General features: G+C 39.2%; 1 pseudogene; it reads right to left on the reverse strand.

The window, feature by feature from the left end:
* Positions 1-6353: 6353 nt before the first annotated feature.
* Positions 6354-9331, reverse strand: LOC128587897 (THO complex subunit 7 homolog; annotated as a pseudogene).
* Between the last annotated feature and the right edge of the window lie 213 nt (positions 9332-9544).

A 9544-nucleotide genomic window follows, 5' to 3' on the forward strand; every position in this document is an offset into this window, starting at 1 on the left:
CATTTTCAATGTCAATAGAAAATACGGAATACGGAAATACGGAGATACGGAAAAGCTGTATCTCCTATTTGTGGAGATGAAGCTCTTTAAATCTAAATTGGAACTCCTTTTGCAACTTTTCCAGTGAATTCACACATGTTTTATTTGGGAATGCAACCAATGGATTTTCTACTAACAGATTTTGAGTTGTGGAGAGATGGCAAAAATTTTCCTTTTTCATTTGTTTGATGAGGAGACCTAATTTTACTTCAAATGCTTTCACATGTGATTGCATATCACAGATGAGCTTCCCCTTTCCTTGAAGTTGCACATTGAAACTGTTGAGTAGCTCTGTTACATCTCTCAGAAAGGCAAGGTGCCATTTCCATTCTGCATCATTGAGCTCTGGTACTTCTTTGTTTTTTGAAAGCAGAAAAGCTGTTATCTGTGGAAGTACGTCATAGAAATGTTTCAAAACTCTCCCTTGACTCAGCCAATGAACTTTTGTGTGGTATGGAACATCTTCACAGGCAACATTTAGCTCAGATAGAAATTCCTGAAATTGTCTGTGGTTTAGTGCATTACCGCTAATGAAGTTAACACAAGATAACACAGTTTTCATAACAGAGTCCCACTTCAGTGATTTACTACACAGCGCTTGTTGGTGGATGAGGCAGTGTATGGCTGTTGGATGAGAATGGTTACGTTTGTCCATCTCTTGGTTAATGCGAGCAATTACTCCTTTCGTAGACCCCACCATGCTAGGAGCACCATCAGTTGTCACACTGACTAGTTTTTCCCAGTCCAGCTCCAAACTATTCACAGTTTAGCAAACCTTTTCGTAGATATCCTCTCCTGTAGTTGTTCCTTTGATGCTTTGCAGTACAGCAAGCTCTTCTGTGACTTGGAAACAGTCATTTGTCCCATGAATAAAAATTAGAAGTTGTGCAGAATCACGAACATCATTACTTTCATTGAGTGCCAAGGAAAAATTGGAAAGTTTCTTTGCAGAGTTTTGCAAATGCTGCTGCAAATTGTCTCCCATTTCTTCAATCCTCCATGTAATTGAGGGTCCTGAAAGACTCACTGTACTAAATAAATTGGCCTTCTCTGGACGCATCTCTTTGGCAACAGAAAGAAGGCATCCTTTAACAAATTCTCCCTCCACAAATGGTCTGCCAGTGCACGCTATTATCTTGGCAACTTGAAAACTTGCTCACAGGGATAAAGTATTTAGCTGTTTCTGCTTCACAAAAGTATTTTGCTGAGTTGTCAATATATATTTCAGTTTTAATATTTTATCTTTTCTCACTTCTCCGACCAATCATATTTATCTTTATGTTGAGTTTGATAGTGTTGACACAAATTGTCTTCTTTGAACACAGATGCTATATTCTGGCATATCAAACACACAGCTCTTTCCTTGTACTGCATGAAAAAATAATCATAAGTCCACTGTTCTTTGAATATCCTACACTCTGAGTCAATTTTTCTCTTTCTTGATATCATTGTTTCCTAGGGATTCCAAATTGCTGTTAGTAAAATACATACACACATATATATATATATATATATACACACACACACATAGTGCTCCAAAAACAATATACCAGCAATAACTTTGCCCACACAGAGACATATAGACTGCCCTGCCCATCAATGCAGTCTGATCAGTGCCCATCAATGCAGTCTGATCAGTGTCCATCAATGCAGCCTTGCCAGTCCACATCATTTCAGCCTCACCAGTGCCCATATTGGTGGAAGTCCACTTTTACCTCAGGCTCACACTGGTGTGGTACAGGAGCAGGAATGATTACAGAGCCGGTTCCTCCACCACCTTTCCAGTTCACACTACCCTGTGCAAACCGCACTGCGATCTGTAAACTCACACAGGAATCTGATCGCATGGTTGAGAAGACCCATGTGATCAGATTCCACTGCAGGAAAAAAGAAGGCATGTATGCCTTTTTCCTTCCGAATCTAATGCAAGTTCAGCCGTACAAGCATATGGCTGAACTCGCACTGCTCAGAGATTGCAACAGTGTGAACCGGGGCTTACATAGCACACAACATACAACATCATACACAACTGAATAGCAATCAGAATATAAATGCACTTACTGTCAATTAAATTGGGTTTCCAACTCCTTGGCTGTCTGCAGAGCCGGATTAAGTTCCCATGGGGCCCTAGGCAGATTACCAGTTTGGGGCCCCCATGCAATAACACTGAGCACTGACCATTTGCGATAATACTGAGCACTGACCATTTGCATTAACACTGGCTGCTGACAATTTGCATTAATAGTGAGTGCTAACAATTTGCATTAACACTGAGCACTGACTATTTGCATTACCTCTGAGCACTGACAATTTGCATTACCTCTGAGCACTGACAATTTGCATTATCATTGTGATGCAACCCCTCTAGAAACCACCCCCAACCAACTAACTAACTTAGAAAAAAGGCTCTCCTAACTTTAAAAAAAAGGCTCTTCTAACTCAAAAAAAAGGCGACCCCATCTGCCAAAAAAAAGACCTAACCAGAAAAAAAGGCTCCCCTTAACCTCAAAAAAAGGCCCACTAACTGCAAAATTAAAAAAGAAAAAAGGACCTCCTAACTTCAAAAAAATATATATCCTAACTTGTTCTTACCTCGGTCCTTAGGCAACAGCAGGCTCTGCACAGGCAACCTGGTGACTCCTCTGATTACGCCAGAGACTGAGAGGAGGAGTCAGAGAGTAGGAGGGGAGTTGGAGAGTAGGGGGCACATTCCACACATGCACATTGTGGGCCGGGAAGAATGGGCTGTTAAGCAGGATGGCAAAAACACCTGGCGGGGAGAGACAGAGAGAAGGAACGGAGTCAGAGAGTTGGTGCACATTCCACACGTGCGCACTGCCCCCCAGGACGAATCAGCTGCTAAGCAGGACAGGCAGCTGTGGCAAACACCTGGTGGGCCGCCTGTGGCCTGCGGGACGTAGTTTGAGGACCCCTGCTCTAGTCCTTTCCTGCTTCTCACAACTTAATTTTCAGTCACAGTCTTCTGCAAGTACTTCCCTCTCTTCCTCTTTGTGTTTTCCCCCCAAGTGTTTGTTTTCTCAAAGGCACTGCCCAAGCCCTTGTTTTTTATGCCAAAATCGGGAGTTTGACCTTGGTGCTTTTGATCATGTCAACAGAAAAGAAGCCATACTCTATAAAATAATTTAAAGCGGTTTATTCTGAGCCAAATTTGAGGACCATGATCTGGAGCCATGAGCAAGAAGCCTTGAGCATGTAGACTTGTGGTGGTGGGGTTGCAGTTTGGTTTTATACATTTTTTGAGAGACAAGAATTTCAGGTGAGGTCATAAATCAATACGGGGAAAACATACATTGGTTTGGCCCCCAAAGGTGGGATATCTGGAAAGGAGGGCTTTCAGGTGATAGGTGGGTTTAAAGATTCTCTAGCTGACAACTGGCTGAAAGAGTTAGGCTCTGTCTAAAAGACCAGGAGTCAGTGAAAAGCAATGCTTAAGATAAAGGGTCTGTTAATTAGATAAAATACTGGACAGGCTCAAGTGGTTTGTTTTGTCTCCTAAGAACATGCGGCTGTGTCTTGCATAGCCTTAGGCTTATTAATGAATCAGGAAGGACATCTCTAAGAGGGGAAGGGTGCATGATGAGGCAAGTCTGATCTCCTTCCTCATGGCCAGTAACTCAGTTTTAGTGATTTTCTTGGCTAAGAGGAGGCCCAGTCAGTTGGTTCCTGAGGGGTGGAAGCCTTAAGAATTTATTTTAGTTCATCATTAGTAGTTCTCAAACTATGCTCTGTATAAGATTCACAGGGAAAGTTGGTTGAAAATGCAGATTGCTGGTCTTCATCAGATACCAGATTTAAGGCTTGCTTTGGGGCCTGGAAATCTGCCATTTTAACAAGTATTTCAAATGATTCAAAGGAATAACATAATTGGTTTACTTTTTTTTTTTTTTGAGATAGGGTCTTGATTTATATAACCCAGACTGGTCTCAAAGTCTGGCCTGAAGCCATCCTCCTGCCACAGCTTCCTGAGTAGCTAGGATTGCAGGTACAAACCACTGCACTTGTCTACATTTTTAGACAACAACTCCTTTAATCTCTATATGATTAAGAAAATGCCTGGTGATTAGGTTGGCAGTCTCTCTTTAGCAACTCTGAAGTCAGGCTTTCTGTTCAAATCCAGACTCTGCCACTTAGCACCTGTTCAGTGGTTCATTTTGGTCGAGCTAACCTTCTCATACTCCTGTCCTTATCTGTGAGGCTCCATGGGAACCAGAGTACCTACTTCAGAAAGACACTGTGCAGATTGAGTTAAGTGTGTGTGTTATTTGGCATATAGCAGTAAGTGCTCAAAAAATGGTAGGTATAATAATGATAATATTATTATAATCCAAGAATAAGGATAGGTAGTAGTTTTACCATGGCTCCATTTTTTAAAGGGAAGAGGGGTGGGACATAAAGCTGTGAACACAGTAAGTGGTCAGGTGCTTGGAGAATGGTTAGATGATTGCTTCAAAACAGAGAAGTGTCCTCAATGAATCCCCAGCAATTAAAAAAAAAGGGGGGGAAGTGTTCTGACTACTGCTGTTCTTTCCTCTGAAGCAGAATTGTGTTGAAGTATAAATCGTCATTTTATATTTTCCATGTATTTACTTATTAAGTCTTTGAGTAGTAGGTATTATTATTGCTGTTATGAAGTTTTTTTCTCATTGCTTATTTTTTAAAAAGCAAAATAATACCCAGCCCAGAGAAGGAAATAGTATTTCCTTTTGACAAACATCTAAAAGATGTCATGAACACTGATAGGGGATATGCAAGAATCAGTATTGGAGGGAGTATGTGGAGTTCAGTCAGGTGTTGGGTTAATTTTTTTCTTTCTTTTTTTGAGACAGAGTTTCTCTGTCACCCAAGCTAGAGTACCATGGCCTCAGCCCAGCTCAAAGAAACCTCAAACTCCTCAGTTCAAGCTGTCCTCCTGCCTCAGCCTTCTGAGTAGCTGGGACTACAGGTGCCTGCCACAAACCTAGCTAATTTTTCTATTTTTTTTTTTTTTTTTTTGGCCAGGGCTGAGTTTGAACCCATCACCTCTGCATATGGGGCTAGTGCCCTACTCCTTTGAGCCACAGGCGCCACCCTAATTTTTCTATTTTTAGTAGAGAGGGGTTTGTAGCTCTTGCTCAGGCTGGTCTTAAACTCTGAGCAAAAGTGATCCTCCTGCCTTGGCCTCCCAGAGTGCTGGAATTACAGGTGTGAGCCATCGTGCCCCACCAATTACATACACCTACTGCCTTATATTCTTAAATGTTAAAATTTAAATGCCTGCATTATCTCATTTAATCTTTATAATAACCCTAGAAGGAAGTTACTATTATAATCTCACTTTCAAGATGTCTTCATTTTTAAAAATGAAATTTAGGTTTTAATTTATATAGCCAAGCAACAGTATGTAGAGGAACTCAAGATTGAGCCCAGAACTATTTGATCTTAAATCCTGGTTAACCTGGGTCCCAAACTGCCCCTCCCATCCCACAGCTGAGGGTCTGACATGGGTGTGGCTGCCTGAGACGTGGAGGTAGGGCAGCAAATGTGGTCACAAACTCCAAGCAGTGCATGCTTCTTCCTAAAGTTCTTTTCTTTTTTAAAAAAGCGTACTTTTAAAAAAGTATAGCTGGGCGTGTGGCGGGCGCCTATAGTCCAGCAAGAGAATAGCCTAAGCCCAAGAGCTGGAGGTTGCTGTGAGCTGTGATGCCACAGCACTCTACCAAGGGTGACAAGGTTAAGACTCTGTTTAAAAAAGAAAAAAATGCACAGTATACTAATTTATTTTGTAATTACTTCTCACAGCAGTGATTCTAAACATCATAGAACTGCTCCGTATAATAAGCAAATACTATAAATGTTTTACACATAATTTCACAGATTTTTGGCCTTCCTGAAGCTTATTCATGGACTCTGTTTTCAAAAGTGGTCACAGTTTTCAGAAATTGACCCATTTTCTCAGATACATCCTGGAAATACCACCTTCTTAAAATCTTCAACTTATTTTGTAAGCCGATCAATGTTACCAGTTAAAAACTACCTAGAATACTAATGAGCAGAAAGACATCCAGTTTGAAAATATTTTATTAAACATTTTTGGATGTTGCCTTCTACCTCTTAAGAATAAAACATGCATTTCAATAAAAACAAATCTATTTTCTCTTATGTGAAGATACATGAATGAAATGTATATGAATATTTAAAAGCAGAATATTTCACTGCCAAAACTTTAAATATCTCAAGGGCACAACATATTTTAAACACACTTAAGATCATATGGCTATTTCAGTATTCTTAAGAATGATGAGTGATTAGCCTATCTACAGCTCAGGATCTGTTTCCAAGCTTATTTCTTCAGCTTCTTCTACCTCTGAGAGATTTTCATCATTTTCCAGTGTTTGCTGAAGTTCATGGATGGCACTAAGAAGAACGTGAAACTGTTTTCATCTCAACTCCAGCTTATCTTCAACGCTTTCTTTAATATGTGAGAGATGTTCTAATTCTTTTCCCAGAGCCTCTAGTTCCTTTAATGTTTCATGCCTGTCTAGATGATGCTGGATCACTTTTGTCAAAGCATTATATTCTTGGTGATCTTTTTCATATCGTTTTGCTTGAAGAATTTGCTTTTTGCACTCAACAATCTTTTCATGTGCTCCAGCAATGCTGCATTCTATTTCTTTGTAAATTTTTCCATAATTTTCCATTTCTCTTAGATTCATATCATATACCAACAAAGTTTTGCCCACTAAAAATTCACATTGAAACAGTGTGCATAGCATGCATTGGTACTGGCCATACCCTTCTTCTTGAGATCCAGAGTTGCACCATTTAATGAAACTCTTTAGCAGCAGATTAATTCTGCAATCATCTCCAGCCCCATCTCCATCAATTAGGAGACATTTCCTTATGACTTGTCACCCATTTCAGCTTGAGTTTTTTCAAAAGCTCAGTTGAGGAAAACCATATTTATGGAAGATTATCTGAAGAAGCTGTAGTTCGTCTTCAGATATTTGTCATCACGGCTCCCATGATGTGTGTGGTGGATGCAGTGGCCCTAAAGTTCTTTTCTAATATCTTGAGAAAAAATATAAAAAAGGATATTTTTCAGAAAGTGTTTTCAGTCCTTCCTCTAAATGACTAACCTTTGATCCACACTGAATATTCTTTATCCCAAACAGATGCAGAACATGTGGGTGTGTGCTCAGGTTTACAGAGTTTTTACTCAGTAGCCTTGTGAAAGGAAGGCAGAAAAAATAATTTAAAACTAAAATTGACTGTGCTGCTTTCACCTGCTGAGGGAAGTGTAATTCACATAAGAAAGGGAAAAAAGAGTTCCTTCCCCTATGGAAAAAAATGGGGATAGCAAGCAAAAAATCACTCAACTAATGAAGAAAGAAAAAAAAGAATCTAAGCCACCCTCCCACTTTCCTTCTCTTTACCAAGAATAGGTTGAGCAATTGAAACCACAAAGAATGGAGGAATTCTATTATTAAATGTGCAAGAAATTTGAGTTAAATTTGCTTGAATTTCTAGAATAGGCTACGTTAGCTGATACATGGCTTATACCTTTAAAAAAAGAAAGAAAAAGAAAAAGCTCTTGAGGGAAATTGGGTAGTAAAACCAGAAAATTGTGGTTAAGAAGAGGGAAATCCTTTTAGTGATGTGTTAAAAAATCGTTTTAATTTTCCCTACAAGCTGAAACTACTCACATGTGTTTGCTCTGAAAGACACAGAGACCCTTTAAGAAAATAGTTTTTGAGACCAGTGCAGTGGCTCACACACCTGTAATTCTAGCATTTTGGGAGGCCCAGGCAGGAGGATTCCTTAAGACCACTGTAGCCACTGTACTTTACAACAGGTTGATGAAATCCTGTCTCAAAAAACAAAACAGAGTAAATAATTCTTGGCATAAATGATTAAATTATGTATCAGTGAAAAATCGAGTCAGTTCAAAAGTTACATAATTTATTCCTGTACCATTAAGTATTATTTGGCAATGTGGATTTTTAAGTTGGTTTGCCATATTTTACCGGAATTCATTACTGGTTAGTAGATAGCTTACAGTCTGGAACGTAGGAGCAGGCACTGAGCCAGTGTTTGAAACCACTTCCAAGGTCCAGAATCACATTGCCAGCCCTGCCACCAGAGGCCCTGCATGCTGAGCTGTGGTCCTTGGGGCAGAGAGGAATCCTCGCTGGGACTCAGGCATCAAAAAAAAAAAGAAACGGCCACCGTGGCCCTGGCTGTCCGTGGCCCTGGCTGTCCTGCACTGACCTGGAGCATCTGACTGGCAGAATCTCAACTGTGAAGGCCTCTGGAAAGTACAGTTTTCACCTTCCAACCTCCAAGGTACAGAAAGCACATTATGATAGATGTATGTTGGAATGGAAAAAGAACAATGCATTATGATTTATCTAATCATTCTTTGAATTTTAGGTTTTTAGGTTGCTACATATTTTTCTGTATGATAAATAAAATAAATTCCTGAGTTAAACATTATGAATATTCTTTAAGTTTTTGTGATTGCAAAATTACCCTCTTGAAAATTTACACTAGTTTATAATCTTTCCAGCCATCCTTGTTTCATATTGTCAATCACGATTAACACATTTGTTGTAAATTTCAAAAGGAAAATGACACATTATTTAAAACCTTTGATTGTCTTTTCCTAGTGAGTTTGAACATTTTAATTCTCACCACAGGTGAATTACAATTAAGTCTTCAGACTACCCATTTCTCAGCAATGCATTTGTAAATTATCTTATATTGTAGGAAACTTATGATTGCTTTGTTCATCCATGTTAAATTATTTCTAGTGAAACAGATAACTTTAAAATCTAGTGGCCTCTTACTGTAACTCTATCCTGGTAAGCAGACATTTCTCTTTTGGTCTTTCAAGTAAATACCAAGGAAATTTTCTCCTTTTTGCTATCTCTAAAATTAAACTTAGTTGAACCTTGTAGGCCTTAACTTAAAAGCAAGATTATGTAACTTTATTATGATGCAGCAATTTAGCTAGACTTGAAATGTAAGCATTTGAATATCTACCAGTATAATTCTTTGAGGTCTGGGGGTCATGTGTGAGTGGGCCTAGGATTTGAATGTCTGGCTGTTTACAGTGAGAGTCATGGAAGGGGCAAATTCTGGAAAGAGGAGCTGTCTGACTCATGGAAGAAGAAAGGTCCAAGCGTCCAGAGCTATCACTGTACCTGCTGGAACTGGCTGGTGGAATAACTGTTCTTCTTTGGTTTAGCGAAGCCAAATGAACTCCCATGGTCCCACCAGACTGACAAGCCATGTTTTTCAGATCTTTTCCTTTTATCAGGTAGTATGTATAGCACCTAGCCTGAAATAGTGACAGTTTCATTTTTAGTAGTATTATTATTTTACTATTCTAGGGTTTTTTTTTAAAAAAACTCATATTTAGTTTTATAGGGAAAAAGACTTGTTCTAAATTCATTTCTTAAATCAGAATATTAATTTTCCACCAGATTAAGATAAGATCCTGTCC

The sequence above is a fragment of the Nycticebus coucang genome, chromosome 1 (assembly GCF_027406575.1).
Source record: "Nycticebus coucang isolate mNycCou1 chromosome 1, mNycCou1.pri, whole genome shotgun sequence".
Lineage (NCBI taxonomy): Eukaryota > Metazoa > Chordata > Mammalia > Primates > Lorisidae > Nycticebus > Nycticebus coucang.